At 36.8% G+C, this 17,720-nt stretch overlaps 1 protein-coding gene across 7 annotated transcripts in view; it reads left to right on the plus strand.

Annotated features, from left to right (window-relative positions):
- Positions 1–17,720, plus strand: part of LOC143036734 (peroxisomal acyl-coenzyme A oxidase 3-like) — a 98,679-nt gene that overhangs the window by 21,580 nt on the left and 59,379 nt on the right. The window lies entirely within an intron of this gene.

Raw genomic sequence — 17,720 nt, forward strand, 5'->3', positions numbered from 1 at the left:
AAGAAGTTGCTTAAGAAAATAGAAACTGAAGGAGGAATACAGGGCAAACTGCTTAAATGGATGGAAGACTTTTTGCAAGAAAGAAAAATGAGAGTAGTGATAAGAGACAAACACCCAAATTGGGATGAAGTAATAAGTGGTGTTCCACAAGGAACAGTTCTGGCCCCAATAATGTTTGCTATATATATTAATGATATGGATAAAGAAATTGAAAGTTATATGAGCTTCTTTGCAGATGATGCAAAACTTTATATATGCCACATACACATATGCATATACAGACACTCCTCAACTTACATTTTAGTTATGTTCCGAACGGCCGAAGGTAAGTTGAAAATGAACGTAAGTTGTTACTGTACTATACATCCGTAAATTCTATTACCGTATCTTACAAAACACCCCTAAATCATTAATTATACACATAACATTGTAAATTAATAACATTAATCTCAAATTAAATTCAAGCAACATAAATTGAGATGGTGGAGGAGGAGGGGAGGAGGAGGAGGAGGCAAGGCACTTTCAGTCTGTCGTTGTGCAATGTAAACAATGGATGCAGTGTCATGCGTAAGTATCATTTGAACTACGGAGAGCGCGCTAAACTAAAAAATTCACTCCATTTTTTTTTTTTTTTTTTTTTTTTACAGTCGGTTCAAACGTAAAATCGAAAAAACGTAAAATGAATGAACGTAAGTAGAGGAGCGTCTGTACGCCACATACACACACGTGTATATACACACAATAGCAAAAATTTGTGAAAGAATTATCAAAAGTAAATGTGTATATACACACAATAGCAAAAATTTGTGAAAGAATTATCAAAAGTAAATGGGTAAAATATTTAGAAAAAAACAGCGTGCTAAATCCAAGGCAATTTAGATTCAGACAAGGACGATCATGCATCACTAATTTGATATGTTTCTATTCAAGGCTAATAGATATAATACAAGAAAGAGATGGATGGGCTGATTGTGCCTTTCTAGACCTAAAAAAAGCTTTTGACAAAGTACCACATAAGAAGTTGCTTAAGAAAATAGAAACTGAAGGAGGAATACAGGGCAAACTGCTTAAATGGATGGAAGACTTTTTGCAAGAAAGAAAAATGTGAGTGGTGATAAGAGACAAACACTCAAAATGGGATGATGTAATAAGCGGTGTTCCACAAGGAACAGTTCTGGCCCCAATAATGTTTGCTATATATATTAATGATATGGATGAAGAAATTGGGAATGGAGTAGGAAGTGGGAGATGGAGTTCAACACTAAAAAGTGTAGTATAATTGAATTTGGAAAAAGCAAAAACAGAATAACAGGATCATATAAATTGGGAGAAGAAGGAATAAAAAAGTAGAAAATGAGAAGGACCTGGGAGTCATTGTTATGAATAATATGTCACCCTAGAAACATATAGATAAGATTTTTGGAGAAACTTATAATTTAATAAGAACATCAAAGTAGCATTTACATACCTGGATGAAGAAATGGTGAAGAAAATTCTAACCACTGATAAGACCAAGATTGGAATATGTAGCAACGATGTGGTCACCAACTACAAAAAAATGTATAAAAAAAACTTGAAAGAATACAAGGAGCAATTACAAAATTGGCATCAACACTCTCAAAACTATCATATGAAGAGAGACTAGCAAAACTTGAACTACAGACACTAGAGCAAAGAAGAGAGAGGAGATTTGATAGCTATTTACAGAATCATGAAAGGCATAGAAATTATTGATAGAGAGAATCTGATAAAATGGGATGATAGAAATACAAGAGGGCACGGAAAGAAAATCAAGAAAGACAGCTATAGAGGAGATGTGAAAAAGAACAGCTTTCCTCACAGAGTAATAGACATTTGGAACAAGTTAGATGAGAAAGTGGTGTGTGCAAAAACAATACATGAATTTAAAAATAGTTTAGCTAAAATGAGATACGAAAACGGGACACCACGAGCATAGCTCCCCTTCCCGTAAAATACAACTAGGTACAACTAGGTAAATACACGTACACATACACATACACACGGTTCTCGGTATTTAATATGGAAAATCAGCATACGCGGATTTGGTCATAAGTGGTAATTTCAGGAACCTAACCCCCGCGTTATTTGAGGGACTCCTGTACTACACTTTTTAGTATTGAACTCCATCTCCCACTTCCTACTCCATTCCCATACTTTATTGAGATCACTTTGTAGTGACTCAGTCTTCTTCATTGTTCACTTTTTTTTTTTAATAGTTTTGCATCATCTGCAAAGAAGCTCATATAACTTTCAATTTCTTCATCCATATCATTAATATATATAGCAAACATTATTGGGGCCAGAACTGTTCCTTGTGGAACACCACAGAGTGATCTCAATAAAGTATGGGAATGGAGTAGGAAGTGGGAGATGGAGTTCAATACTAAAAAGTGTAGTACAGGAGTCCCTCAAATAATGCGGGGGTTAGATTCCTGAAATTACCACGTATGACCAAAGCCGCGTATGCTGACTTTCCATATTAAATACCGAGAACTGTATGTGTGTGTATTTACCTAGTTGTATTTACCTAGTTGTATTTTACGGGAAGGGGAGCTATGCTCGTGGGGTCCCGTCTTCATATCTCATTTTATCTAAACTATTTTTAAATTCATGTATTGTTTTTGCACACACCACTTTCTCATCTAACTTGTTCCAACTGTCTATTGCTCTGTGAGGAAAGCTGTTCTTTTTCAGATCTCTTCTATAGTTGTCTTTTTTTATTTTCTTTCCGTGTCCTCTTGTATTTCTGTCATCCCATTTTATCAGATTCTCTCTATCAGTAATTTCTATGCCTTTCATGATTCTGTAAATAGCTATCAAATCTCCTCTCTCTTCTTTGCTCTAGTGTCTGTAGTTTAAGTTTTTGTAGTCTCTCTTCATATGATAGTTTTGAGAGTGTTGGTGCCAGTTTTGTAATTGCTCTTTGTATTCTTTCAAGTTTTTTTATACATTTTTTTGTACTTGGTGACCATATCGTTGCTGCATATTCCAATCTTGGTCTTATCAGGGTGATTAGGATTTTCATCACCATTTCTTCATCCAGGTATGTAAATGCCACTTTGATTGTTCTTATTAAATTATAAGTTTCTCCAAAAATCTTATTTATATGTTTCTCAGGTGACATATTATTCATAACAATGACCCCCAGGTCCTTCTCATTTTCTACTCTTTTTATTCCTTCTTCTCCCAAATTATATGATCCTGTTATTCTGTTTTTGCTTTTTCCAAATTCCATTATACTACACTTTTTTGTATTGAACTCCATCTCCCACTTCCTACTCCATTCTTGTACTTTATTTAGATCTCTCTGTAGTGATTCACAATCTTCTTCAGTTTTCACTCTTTTCAGTAATTTTGCATCATCTGCAAAGAAGCTCATATAGCTTTCAATTCCTTCATCCATATCATTAATATATATAGCAAACATTATTGGGGCCAGAACTGTTCCCCGCGGGACACCGCTTATTACTTCATTCCATTTTGAGTGCTGATCTCTTATCACTACTCTCATTTTTCTTTCTTGCAAAAAGTCTTCCATCCAATTTAGCAATTTACCTTGTATTCCTCCTTCATATTCTAATTTCTTAAGCAACTTCTTATGTGGTACTTTGTCAAAAGCTTTTTTTAGGTCTAGAAATGCACAATCAGCCCATCCATCTCTTTTTTGTATTATATCTATTAGCCTTGAATAGAAACATATTAAATTGGTGACGCATGATAGTCCTTGTCTGAATCAAAATTGCCTTGGATTTAGTACGTTGTTTTTTTCCAAGTATTTTACCCATCTACTTTTGATAATTCTTTCACATATTTTTGCTATTGTACTTGTTAGAGAGACTGGTCTATAGTTGGTAGGTTCTTCTTTATTTCCTCCTTTATATATAGGTACTATATTTGCTTTTTTCCAATCTTCTGGAACTTTTCCTTCTTTTAAGGAACTGCTTATTATGCTATGTATTTTGTCTGCCAGTTCATTCCTGCATTCTTTCAGAATCCAGTTTGCTATTTCATCTGGTCCATGCGATTTTCTGACATCAAAATTACCCAAGTGTGTCAATATTTCATTCTTTGTTACTTCTATTTCTTCCATAGGGGGGACTTTTTCCTTCCACTCAATCTCTTCAGGTTGTATATTTTCCCTTGTAAACACTGATTTAAAATGTTTGTTCATAATTTCTGCCATTTCCATTTCCTCAGTGTATTCAACTCCTCCTTGTCTTAATTTCTCCAAGTCTTTTTTGTTTTTCAGTTTATTGTTTACAAATCTGTAGAATAGTTTTGGTTGATCTTTACACTTTTCTATAACATCTTTTTCATATTTTCTTTTTTCCTCTCTGCACTTTTGTACATATTCATTTCTATAACCAGTATATATTTTCCATTTTTCAGGTCTGTCTTTTTTCCATCTGGTCCAGGCTTTGTCTCTTTTGTCTTTTAACTCCCTACAACTTTTGTTGTACCAGCATTTTACATATTCTTTTTCTTGTTTTTGTCTTGGGACATACTTTTCCACTCCTTTTTTGTAAATTTTTGTCAAAATATTCCATTTCTCTTCCACTGATGTTTCTTCTTTGTATATTTCTTCCCAGTTTTCTTGTTGGAAGAATTCTCTTATTTTATCAAAGTTTGTTTTTTCATACATCATTCTTCCTTTTCTATATTGTTCATTTCTTTTCATATATTTTTCTTCATTAAGTTCCAGTTCAATCAATATGTGATCACTTTTACCTATTGGTGTTTTATATTCAATCTTGTCCACTATTCTAGGTTCAGATGTAATTATTAAGTCTAGCCTCGATGGTTTTTCTTCATTTCTATACCTAGTGTTCTCTTGTATCCATTGTGTCATTGAATGGTCAGTAATCATCTCAAGTAGAGCATTTCCCCATGAGTCATCACCACTCTTTACTGTCATTTCTTCCCAGCAGATTTCTTTGCAATTAAAGTCGCCCATCATAACTATTCTTCCTCCGTCTTCCATTATTTTAGTTAATGCTATCTTTGTGTCCTCTAACATACTTTTATGTTCACTCTCCTCCCATGAGGCTGTTTTCGGAGGCACATAATTGATCACAAATTTTCTGCTCTTCTTATCTCGGTCTTCCACTTCTATCATAATCATCTCTACTGTATTCTTTCCATATATGACACCTTTCACGTTTATATCCTTCTTAGTCAGGAACATAACTCCACCCCCTTGTTTTTTCTCTCTGTTTCTAATCCAATAATTGTATGTATCATGTCCTACACTGTTGGGTGGTAGTGGGCCTTTTAATTTTGTTTCTACAATTCCCATTATGTCCGGTTCTTTTTCTTTCAAATAATCATTCAGTTCATTCAATCCTGTTATCAATCCATCTATATTTGTGTAAGACACTCTTAGTTTTCTGCCACTTCCATTGTGTTCTCTGTTTCCCTTATGTTTTTCTTTAGTATGTCGAACTGCTTTATTTTCATGTTCACTACTCTCCAATAGAATCTCTCTTTCTCTGACTCCGTTCTTTCCTCGTTTTTTGCCTTAGCTTCAATTCTTTTCTGCTTTTCTGCCTCTCTTTCCTCCTTATTCATTTCTCTTTTTATCCATACCTTTTTATATTGATCATTTGTTGCTAGTTTCCCTGTCTTGGATAGAATTTTCTCTGCCGTTGTTTGTGACCTGAATTTAATCTTAATTGGTCTGGTCTTATCTGTACTATATTTTCCGAGTCTGAATTTTTCCTCAATTTCCTTTATAATTTCTGGTTCATCTTCCTGGACTAATTTTAATAAACTGCTTACTCTTTCATTTTCCTCCTTGATTCTTGCGGTTCTATCTGGGTTATGTTTCTCTTCCATTCCTAATATAATTATACATTTCTTTTTGTCAGCTAATTCTCTTACTATATTCTCCTTCTGTCTCATCACTTTAATAACTGAGTCTTCATTATGTTCTTTCAATTGCTGTTTGACTATGTCAGTGAATGAAACCTTATTCCCTTCTTGAGTTATTCTCCAATTTTTAGCTTCTGTAGCTATTTTCTCTCTGTTTTCATTACTATTCTTCTTCAATTTCTCATTCTCCTCCTTTACATTTCCTAACTGTCTTTTTAGGTCCTCTACTTCTTCAGTTAAGTTTCTGTTAGCCTTCTCTAGTTGTTCCAACCTTTCAATTCTCTGGAAAATGGAGTCTACATTACCTAACTTACGTTCCAAGTCCTCGATCACCTTATCAACTCTCTCCTCTAGTCTTATCAGTCGGGGGGGGGGGGTTGTGTCCCCCCACCCTCTTTAAATCCCTGGAACATATTCTCGTCACTTTCTACTGTATTGCTCCTCTCTATACTTCTAATCTTTACATTTTTATTTGCCATTTCGTCATCACTGAGCTGGTCCGGTGGTCGTTTCATGTTGACCTTACGCCCGTCTGCCTGGGCCAAGTCCTCCACATCCTCATTTCCTTCCATTTCCCCAGTAATCCCTCCCCTTCTCCTCTTTTCCTACTTACCTACTGCCCCACGAGCAATTTCCCCCCACCCTGCAAATACAAAAAGGTACTTCTCTTTGCGTTGGGATCCACAATCGGCACTTTTCTTCAGAACGTTCTTCAAGCCGTCCGTTCGTTGAAAGTGTGTGTGTGTGTGTGCGTGCGCGCGTGTGTGTGTGTGTGCGCATGTATGTGGTGTATGTATGTGGCGTTTGTGGCGTATGTATGTGTTTGTGTGTATATACACGTGTGTGTATGTGGCGTATATGCATATGTGTATGTGGCGTATATACATATATGTGTATATGTGGCGTATGTATATGTGTGTGTATGTGGCGTATGTATGTGTGTGCATGCGTGCGTGTATGTGTCTATGTTCACATGTACAAGTAAGCATGTACGTGCGTGTGTCTGTCTTCGTATTTGTGTGTACACGCACGAGCATTTACAACATACACTGATTGTCTAACACGTGTCTACGTGTGCGTGTCTACACGTGTGTAAGCGTGTATATGTCTGTTTTTGGTCTCCCAAACCACCACCGCCAGTAACAACAAGAACCTCATAAGAGAAATTAAGACACGACAAGCGCAGTTATTATCAGACTTATTAGTTGTGTTCCAAACGAAAGAAACATTACACTTCAACAGGTTAGGGCGGTAAAATTTCATGATAGCACGGCGCAGGTGGTGGAAGCGACAAGCTAAAGCTTGTTGGCTACCCCCTTACCACCCCCTACTCCCCCTCTCCTCCCCTCCCTCCCTCCTGCATCAGTACCCGGAGGTTGACACGTAACCGCAGGCAGCCACCCACGGCTATCCCCTCGCCCCACACCCTTGTTTGAGCAGTTCCCAGTGTACATAATGACCGGGTTATATGAGGATCGACTGTATATGGTAAAATAGAAAGCAGTCACCACAAATGTTTGTGATGTTGCCGCGTGTGTGCGTATGCGTGCCCGACTCAGCGCGAATTTTAAAACGGTTCTCTACATTTGAGATGGTTTTGAAATAAAATCCGCGTATGATTGAATCCGTGTTATTCGAATCCACGTTATTTGAGGGACTCCTGTATAATGGAATTTGGAAAAAGCAAAAAAAAGAATAATAGGATCATATAAACTGGGAGAAGGAATAAAAAAAGTAGAAAATGAGAAGGACCTGGGAGTCATTATTATGAATAATATGTCACCTGAGAAACATATAAATAAGATTTTTAGAGAAACTTATAATTTAATAAGAACAATCAAAGTAGCGGTATGTGAATGGTAAACTTAAAACCAAACAGGAAATGGTGAAACTTTGCCAAGGAAATATAGAATACACAGAAGATTTAGAGATGGCCGAAGTCATGAACAATCACTTTAAATCTGTCTTCACCAGAGAGAAAATACAAAATTGGGACATAGATAATAACAAGCAATCTCCCCACATGAGTGAGTTTACAACATCACTAAAAGAAATATCAGAACATCTATCAAGACTGGACGTCAGAAAATCACATGGCCCGGATGGTATTGCAAATTGGATTCTAAAGGAGTGCAAAGAAGAACTAACAGACAAAACACACATCTTAATAAACAGCTCACTCAAAGAAGGAAAGATACCCAAGGACTGGAAAAATGCTAACATTGTACCAATATATAAAGGAGGAAACAAGGAAGAACCCACCAACTATAGGCCAGTATCACTAACAAGCACTATAGCCAAAATTTGTGAGAAAATGAATAGATGGGTAAAACATCTGGAAGACAACAACAAGACAAGAATAGATGGGTAAAACATCTGGAAGACAACAACATATTAAACCCAAGACAATTCGGGTTCAGACAAGGAAGATCATGCACCACAAACTTAATATGCTTTTACTCAAGACTAATAGACATAGTGCAAGAAAGAAATGGATGGGCTGATTGTGCATTCCTAGACTTGCAAAAAGCCTTTGACAAAGTACCACACAGAAAATTACTAAAAAAAACTGGAACACATAGGAGGAATACAAGGAAAACTACTAAAATGGATGGAGGATTTTCTGACTGGTAGAAAGATGAGAGTAGTGCTCAGAGAAAAATATTCAGATTGGAAAGAGGTGATCAGTGGAGTACCGCAAGGATCTGTACTGGCACCAATAATGTTTGCTATCTATATGAACGACATGGACGAGGACGTGAACTGCTACATGAGCTTCTTTGCTGATGACGCCAAACTGTTAAGGAAAGTAGAAACTGATGAGGACTGTGAAGCACTGCAAGAAGACCTAAATAGGGTATGGAACTGGAGTCAGAAATGGGAAGTGGACTTTAATACTAAGAAGTGTAGCATAATGGAGTTTGGAAAAAGCAAAAACAGAATATCAGGAAAATATACAATTGGAACCAAGGAAGTAAAGAAAGTAGGATCCGAAAAAGATTTGGGTGTAATTATCACGAACGACTTGTCCTATGATATACAGATTAACAAAATTGTCGGGGAGACTTACAACTTGCTAAGATCAATAAGTGGCATTTACATACTTGGACGAAGACATGATGAAAAAAATATTGGTTACATTGATAAGGCCTAGATTAGAGTATGCGGCGACATTGTGGTCCCCCAGTACCAAAAAGAATATAAAGAAAATAGAAAGAATCCAAAGAGCAGCTACAAAAATGGCACCTGCACTTGCAAACCTATCATACGAGGAGAGATTGGCTAAACTGGAGTTACCGACACTGGAGCAAAGAAGAGAGGTGACCTATTGACCATCTACAGAATCATGAAAGGCACAGAGATACTTTATAGAGAGAACTTACTTAACTGGGACAAAAGAAACACAAGAGGACATGGAAAGAAAATTAAAAAACATAGCTATAGAAGAGAACTGAAGAAAAACAGTTTTCCACATAGAGTTTTGGACACTTGGAACAAACTGGATAATGAAATAGTATGCGCAAAAACCATTCATGAGTTTAAAAACAAACTAGACACTGCGAGATACAATGGCGGGACATCACGAGCATAGCTCCCCTTCCCGCAAAATACAACTAGGTAAATACCTGGATGAAGAAATGGTGAAGAAAATACTAATCACTTTGATAAGACCAAGATTGGAATATGAAGCAACGATGTGGTCACTAGGTACAAAAAAAATGTATAACAAAACTTGAAAGAATACAAAGAGCAATTACAAAATTGGCACCAACTCTCTCAAAACTATCATATGAAGAGAGACTAGCAAAACTTGAGCTACAGACATTAGAGCAAAGAAGAGAGAGAGGAGATTTGATAACTACAGAATCATGAAAGGCATAGAAACTATTGGTAGAGAGGATCTGATAAAATGGGATGATAGAAATACAAGAGGACACGGAAAGAAAATCAAGAAAGACAGCTATAGAAGAGATGTGAAAAAGAACAGCTTTCCTCACAGAGTAATAGACATTTGGAACAAGTTAGATGAGAAAGTGGTGTGTGCAAAAACAATACATGAATTTAGAAATAGTTTAGAAAAAATGAGATATGAAGACGGGACACCATGAGCATAGCTCCCCTTCCCATAAAATACAACTAGGTAAATACACGTCGGTCGAGGTGACAGCGAAGTTCGGACTCCGGAGTTATAAAAAAATTTGAGGATCACAGCAACAAGAAAGTACCTGTGTTGTATTTATAGAGAAGGGGAAAGCTCGTGGTGTAGTGGGAAGGTGATGAAAAAGGAGAAGGGAAGGGATTACTGAGGGAAATGGAAGGAAATGAGGAAGGGGAGGACTTGGCCCAGGAGGCCAGGCGACTTGTAAACAAATGAAGGCCGGATGATTTTGGTGAAGAAGGGATTAGCAAAAATGTAAAGATTAGAAATATAGATAAAAGCAGCACAATGGAAGGGAAGATAATAATTTCCATGGATTTAATGAGGGGGGGGGGATACCAGGCTCCCCCGATTAGCAAGCCTAGAGGAAAAACTTGAGAAAATGACCGAACATTGGGAGAGTAGGTTCAGTCAACTTAAGCGGATTGAGCAGAGAGTTGAAAAATTGGAAGAAATAGAGAAGGTGAACAAAAACTTAATGAAAGAACTAGAACAATTAAAAAGACAGTTAAAAAAAGTAAAAGATGAGAATGAGGAATTAATGAGGAATAATAAAGAGAATAAAGAGTCCATAACAAAAGAAGCACAGGGTTGGAAAAAAATCCAAGAGAATAGCAAAATTGCATTTAATAATATAATAAAACAGCAGATGAAAGAACAAACTGAAGACACAGTTATTAAAGTGATGAGACAGAAGGAGAATATAGTAAGAGACTTAGCAGATAAAATCTGTGTAATTATATTAGGAATGGAAGAGAAGTATAATCTAAATAGAACCACAAGAATCAAAGAGGAAAAAGAAAAAGTAAACAGTTTATTAGAATTAGTTCAGGAAGATGAACCTGAAATAGCAAAACAAATTGAAGAAATGTATAGGTTTGGAAAATATAGTACAGATAAGACCAGACCAATTAAGATTAAATTTAGGTCACAAACAGGGAAACTAGCTGACAGTGAACATTATAAAAATATATGGATAAAAAGAGAAATGAATAAAGAGGAAAGAGAGGAGGAAAAAATGAAAAGACAAGAAGATAAAGAAAAAAAAAAAAACGAGAAGAGATCAGAGTCAGAAAAAGGGGAATTCTATTGGAGAGTAGTGAATATGAAAGTGAGGAAATGGGTCATAACAGAAAAACAAAAGGGAAACAGAAAATACAATGGAAGTAGCAGAAAATTAAGAGTGTCTTACACAAATATAGATGGATTAATAACAGGATTGAATGAACTGAATGATTATCCGAAGGAAAAAGAACTAGATATAATGGGAATTGTAGAGTAAAAAATAAAGGTCCATTACCACCCAACAGTGTAGGACATGGTGCATATAATTATTGGATTAGAAACAGAGACAAAAGAAGGGGATGGAGTTATGTTCCTGACTAAGAAGGATATAAACATGAGTGTCACATATGGAAAGAATAGAGTAGAGAGTGATTATGATCGAAGTGGAAGACAGAGATAAGAAGAGCAGAAAGTTTGTAATAAATTATGTGCCTCCAAAAACAGTCTCGTGGGAAGAGAGTGAACATAAAAGTATGTTAGAAGACACAAGGATAATATTAAATAAGATAATGGAAGATGAAGGAAGAATAGTTATGGGCGACTTTAATTGCAAAGAAGTCTGCTGGGAAGAGATGACAGTAAAGAGTGGAGACAACTCATGGGGAAATGTTCTACTTGAGATGATTATTGACCATACAATGACACAATGGATTCAAGAGAACACTAGGTATAGAAATGAAGAAGAACCATTGAGACTAGACCTAATAATCACATCAGAACCTGAAATAGTGGAAAAGATTGAATATAAGACACCAATAAGTAAAAGTGACCACATATTGATTGGACTGGAACTAAATGAGGAAAAATACATGAAAAGAAATGAACAATATAGAAAAGGAAGATTGATGTGTGAATTTTTTTTTTTTTTTTTTATAAAATATGAGAATTCTTTCAAAAAGAAAACTGGGAAAGAATATACTAAGAGGAAACAACAGTGGAAGAGAAATGGAATATTTTGAATTTTTTTTTTTTTATAAAAAAGGAGTGGAAAAGTATGTCCCAAGACAAAAGCAAGAAAAAGAATATGTAAAGTGCTGGTACAACAAAAGTTGAAGGGAGTTAAAAGACAAAAGAGACAAAGCTTGGACAAAAACGGAAGAAAGACAAAAGACCAGAAAAATGGAAAATATATACTAGTTATAGAAATGAATATGTACAAGTGTGAAGAAAAATGTAAAGATCAACCAAAACAATTTTACAGATTTGTAAACAACAAACTGAAAAACAAACAAGAATTAGAGAAATTACGACAAGGAGTTGAATACACAGAGGAAATAGAAATGGCAGAAATTATGAACAAGCATTTTAAATCGGTGTTTACAAAGGAGAACATACTACCTGGAGAAATCGAATGGGAAGAGGAAGTCCCCCTTATGAAAGAAATAGAAGTAACAAGGAATGAAATAATGAAACACTTGAGTAATCTTGATGTCAGAAAATCGCATGGACCAGATAAAATGGCAAACTGGATTTTGAAAGAGTGCAGGAATGAACTAACAGACAAAATACATAGTCTAATAAGCAGTTCATTGAAAGAAGAAAAAGTTCCAGAAGATTGGAAAAGAGCAAATGTAATACCAATATATAAAGGGGGAAACAAGGAAAACCCTACTAACTATAGACCAGTCTCTCTTACAAGTACAATAGCAAAAATTTGTGAAAGAATTATCAAAATTAGATGGGTAAGGCATTTGGAAAAAAACAATGTTCTAAATCGAAGGCAATTTGGATTTAGACGAGGACGATCATGCGTCACAAACTTAATGTGTTTCTATTCAAGGCTAATAGATATTATACAAGAAAGAGATGGACGGGCTGATTGTGCATTTCTAGACCTGAAAAAAGCTTTTGATAAGGTGCATAAGAAATTGCAAAAGAAATTAGAAACTGCAGGAGGAATACAGGCAAACTGCTGAAGTGGATGGAAGACTTCTTGCATGAAAGAAAAATGAGAGTAGTGATAAGAGACAAACACTGTAATTGGGATGAAGTGATTAGTGGAATTCCACAAGGAACAGTTCTGGCCCCAATAGTGTTTGCTATATATATTAATGATATGGATAAAGGAATTGAAAGTTATATGAGCTTCTTTGCGGACGATGTAAAATTGTTGAAAAAAGTGAGTACTAGAAGATAGTGAGTTGCTGCAGAGTGATCTCAATAAAGTATGGGAATGGAGTAGGAAGTGGGAGATGGAGTTCAATACTAAGAAGTGTAGTATAATGGAATTTGGAAAAGGCAAAAAAAAAAAAAAAAAAAAAAAAAAAAAATAATAGTGGGATCATATAAATTGGGAGAGGAAGAAATTAAAAAAGTAGAAAATGAGAAGGACCTGGGAGTCATTATTATGAATAATATGTCTCCTGAGAAACATATAAACAAGATTTTAGAGAAACTTATAATTTAATAAGAACAATCAAAGTGGCATTTACGTACCTGGACGAGAAATGGTGAAGAAAATACTAGTCACTTTGATAAGACCAAGATTGGAGTATGCAGCGACGATGTGGTCACCAAGCACAAAAAAGATGTATAACAAAACTTGAAAGAATAGAAAGAGCAATTATGAAATTTGCACCAACACTCTCTGAAATATCATATGCAGAGAAACTAGCAATACTTGAGCTTCAGACATTAGAGCAAAGAAGAGAGAGAGGAGACTTGATAACTACATATAGAATCATGAAAGGCATAGAAACTATTGATAGAGAGGATCTAATAAAATGGATAGCAGAAATACAAGAGGACACGGAAAGAAAATCAAGAAAGCCAGCTATAGAAGAGACCTGAAAAAGAACAGCTTTCCCCACAGAGTAATAGACGTTTAGAATAAGTTAGATGAATGTGGTGTGTGCAAAAATGATACACAAATTTAAAAACAGTCTAGATAAAATGAGATATGAAGACGGGACACAACGAGCATAACTCCCCTTCCTGTAAAATACAACTAGATAAATACATATCTTGTTTTCTCTTTTTTAACGAGGGGTCAGAGGGGTGGTTGCCGATTAAGTAAAGTGGCCTTGCTGTAGATGTACTGTATGTGCTTGGGTTTAACTATCTGGATAGGTATTGGTACTTCTCTTTTTTTTCAATATTGATGCTTTCCTCCATGATTATAATATCAAAATAGTTGCTGTTGTTGTCATTCCCTAGACTGTCTGTCTGAGCAGTCCTGTCTCCCAAAGGAATGCCACGGCTGGAATGGGGTCTTCCCACAAATCCTTTTTAGAATGTTGTGTTGTTTGCTTGCATGATTGTATAATGCAGTCTTCCATTATGTGTTGAATAGTATGGGGTGAAGTGTTATATCCTAGGCAGTTATCCACAATGCTGTTATCCAGTCTTTTCTGGTAGCTTAGAAGGGCTGGGTGGTGGCCACACCACAGTCTGGCCAGGTGGACTCTGTCCTTTCGTGGGAGAGAGGATTCAGAGGGATGGATATCAGGGGCTTGGCATGCAGCAATGTGTTGTCTTTTAGTGTATTAATGGAGCAATGAGTGAATATAAATATGTTTCTGGAGGCTGGTATTTGGTGGTTGTGGAGGAAGAGAAGAGAGTATTTGTGTGTGATATAGGTATTTGGGTGTCTTTTTTTATGTTTCTTGGTGTGTGTGGGTGTTCTGCTATGTAGTGTAGTTGTGCTGTGTTTGTGTGCCTCTCATGTCAAGGTGATCTTTGACTTCGATTTTATTTTCATAGTGTAGATGGTCTGTAGGTGTTGTATATGTACAGCCTGTAATTGTTTTTAAGGCTTTGTTTTGTATGGTCTGAAGGGTGTTGAGGTGTGACTGAGATTAATGCCCTTGCTGGACTCACATAATTCATCACTGAGCATATGCATTGTTTGCATATTGTGGTATTAGTTTCTTTGTTTTGTCCAAATGTTGTTCCAGTGATTGATTTAAGTGCGTTAAGTTTAGGTGTGCATTTATTTTTTATGTTTGTGATGTGTTTTTTGAATGACATTGATGTATCATATGTTACACCAACAATTTTTGGTTTGTGTGTGGTGTTAGAGTGTTGATGATATAGAGATGAGGTATTTATTTGTGTTCTTTTGTCCAGTTTGTGAGAAGTGTTGCTGTAGATTTGGCTGGGGGCTATTTTGAGTCTAATTGTAATGAACCATGTGTTGAAAGTATCAAGGTATGGCTGTATTATTTCTGCAGCTTTGTGTTACAATGTGTACATGTGATTGTTATGTCATCTGCATAGGACAATTTGTATTTCTGAGGTGTCTGGTGTGGGTATATCATGCATGTATAGATTAAAGAGTGTGAGGGATAGAACAAAGCCCTGTGGTACTCCATTCTTAATGTTTCTGATGTGCAATGATTGCCCATTATATGACACATAAGCATTCCTGCCTGCCAGATAATTGGCCAGCCATCTTTTGGTGTTATTGTGCATGTTTGTGCTATATATTTTGTTAGATTGTGGTGGGGGATAGCATCAAAAGATTTACTTATGTCTAATGTTATGAGAAGTGTTCTATGATGGGGCCTATCTGAATTGATGCCATCTAAAATTCTTTGCATGAGGTTTATTAGAAGCGTGTTTGTGGAGTGTAGTGGTCTAAAACCGTGTTGTGATTCAGCAAGGGGAATATGTGGTATGATGAGTTGAAGTATGAGGCATTCAATGACTTTGGAGGGGGTGCAGAGAAATGTGATTGGGCAGTGTGATGTTGGGATTGTTGGGTCTTTATTGGGTTTTGGGATGGTGATTATTTTTCCATGCTTCCAGATGTGAGGTATAATAATGTGTGAATAGCTGTAGTTTGCAATGTTTGTGAGTGTGTGTATACCTTGTGGTCCAATGTGTTTTAGGTAGATGTTACTTATGTTGTCAGGGCCACAGGCAGATGAGTGCTTGAGGTTATGCATTATGTGTTTTGTATGACTGTCTATGAAGGGTGTATAGTCTGAGTCTGTGGGAAAGTCTTTTTTATGTCGAATGGTGTGTCGGTCAGTCATCAGGGTGAGAAATAAGATGGCTTGTCTGTGCAAAATGATTTATGAGTGTGTTTGCTTGTTGTCTGTTTGAGGGTAAATTATCTGTTGTTGTGGTTATTGCTGCATGAGAGTGTGTTATGTTACTGTTAGATAGTGTAATGCTGTTGAATGTTTTGTACAATTTGCTGGTGTTTGTTTTGTGATCAAGCATATTGACAAAATTTTGCCAATTTTGTGTTTTTTGTTCATTTACTTTATTGTAATCACAGTGTTTAGTATTTGTATTTTGTCTGCTATGTTTTGAAGGATAAGTGTGGGGGTGTTGTGATTAAGTGTATCTTGTCTGATGAGGCTTTGGATTTCTGGTGTGAAGTTGCGGTTGTGTGATTTTCTGTTGCCTCTAGGGATGTATCTCTTGTCTGAATTTTGGATGACTGTATTAAAAGTGTGCACACCATTGTTTATGTTTGTGATTGGTGTACTATTAAGTCTCTCAAAATGTTGTTCTGTCTCTTCAGTGAAAGCTTCCCAGTTTGCTCTCTTGTAATTGGTCAACTGGGGTGCATCTTTTTTTGGTGGTGATGATGATTGGAAGGTGGTCAGATTCAAGGGATCTGACCACTCTCCATAAAGTTGTCTGACCATGAAGTTGTTGGGGTTAGGCAGGGAGAGCAGAAGGTGATATCAGGAGAGGAGGGGGTGTAGAGGGCTTGGTGTGGGATCTGTGTATGATCATATATGTTGTTCATGATGGTCAGTGAGTCAAATCTGCATATCAAGCCCTTTATCTGTGTCAGAGATGTCTACATACTAGGCCGATGACTTGGCATTGAAGTCACCACCCATGATGAGGTTAGGTATTATGGCTAGTTGATTTAAGTTGAGGCCTGAAAGTGTTTGGAACTGAGGGGGATGATGGGGGGGGGGATGTATATGTTAACTATTGTTAGTGTTGATTTGTTGCCTGTATGGATTAGAATAGATTGGATTTCTGTGGTAGGGAGGAGGATTTTGGTTATGGCACTTGTGTCCACAAAACAGATGGATTGGTGGATCAGGGTGATGAATCCACCAGGGGAGACTGGGTGTGGGTAAGGGTGTAGGCTGTGGTTGGGAAGGTGGGAGTGAGGTTATTGGAGGGCAGGTAGAACATGTCCAAGTGTTTGTGTATTTGTTTGTCTGCAAGTGTTGTACAATTGAAGTGGGCCTATTTTTTTGCATATGTTGCATTGAACTGAGCCCTTTGTCTGTCTGCTTGAGGTAATGGGTTCGGAGCATGTTGGGCATGTGTATGTTGTGGCGGGCCCAGGATTGCTCTTTACATCTCCGGCTAATAGTAGAAGAGGGGTGAATGCCAGAAAAACACTCCTCAGTGCAGAAAAAAACATAACAGTGCATGTTGTAAAAGGATTGTGGTACTTGTCCAGGTGACCAAAGCCCCTCCTGGGGATAGGTGCCACCTGCGTAGAGCCAGTGGCCAGGGATGTTTGCTGCAGTTTGGCCCCCAACTCTTGGGGTTGGGGGGTGGTTCCACGATGAAGACACTGCTGCACCAGGATCAATCAAAATAGTTTGGGCCCCTTGTTGGTTATAATTAAGAACCAACACAATATACAATAAGAAGCATAGGAGGTAGACACCTCATT

This window comes from Oratosquilla oratoria, chromosome 21 (genome assembly GCF_046742065.1).
Source record: "Oratosquilla oratoria isolate Oo_2021 chromosome 21, ASM4674206v1, whole genome shotgun sequence".
Classification (NCBI taxonomy): Eukaryota; Metazoa; Arthropoda; class Malacostraca; order Stomatopoda; family Squillidae; genus Oratosquilla; species Oratosquilla oratoria.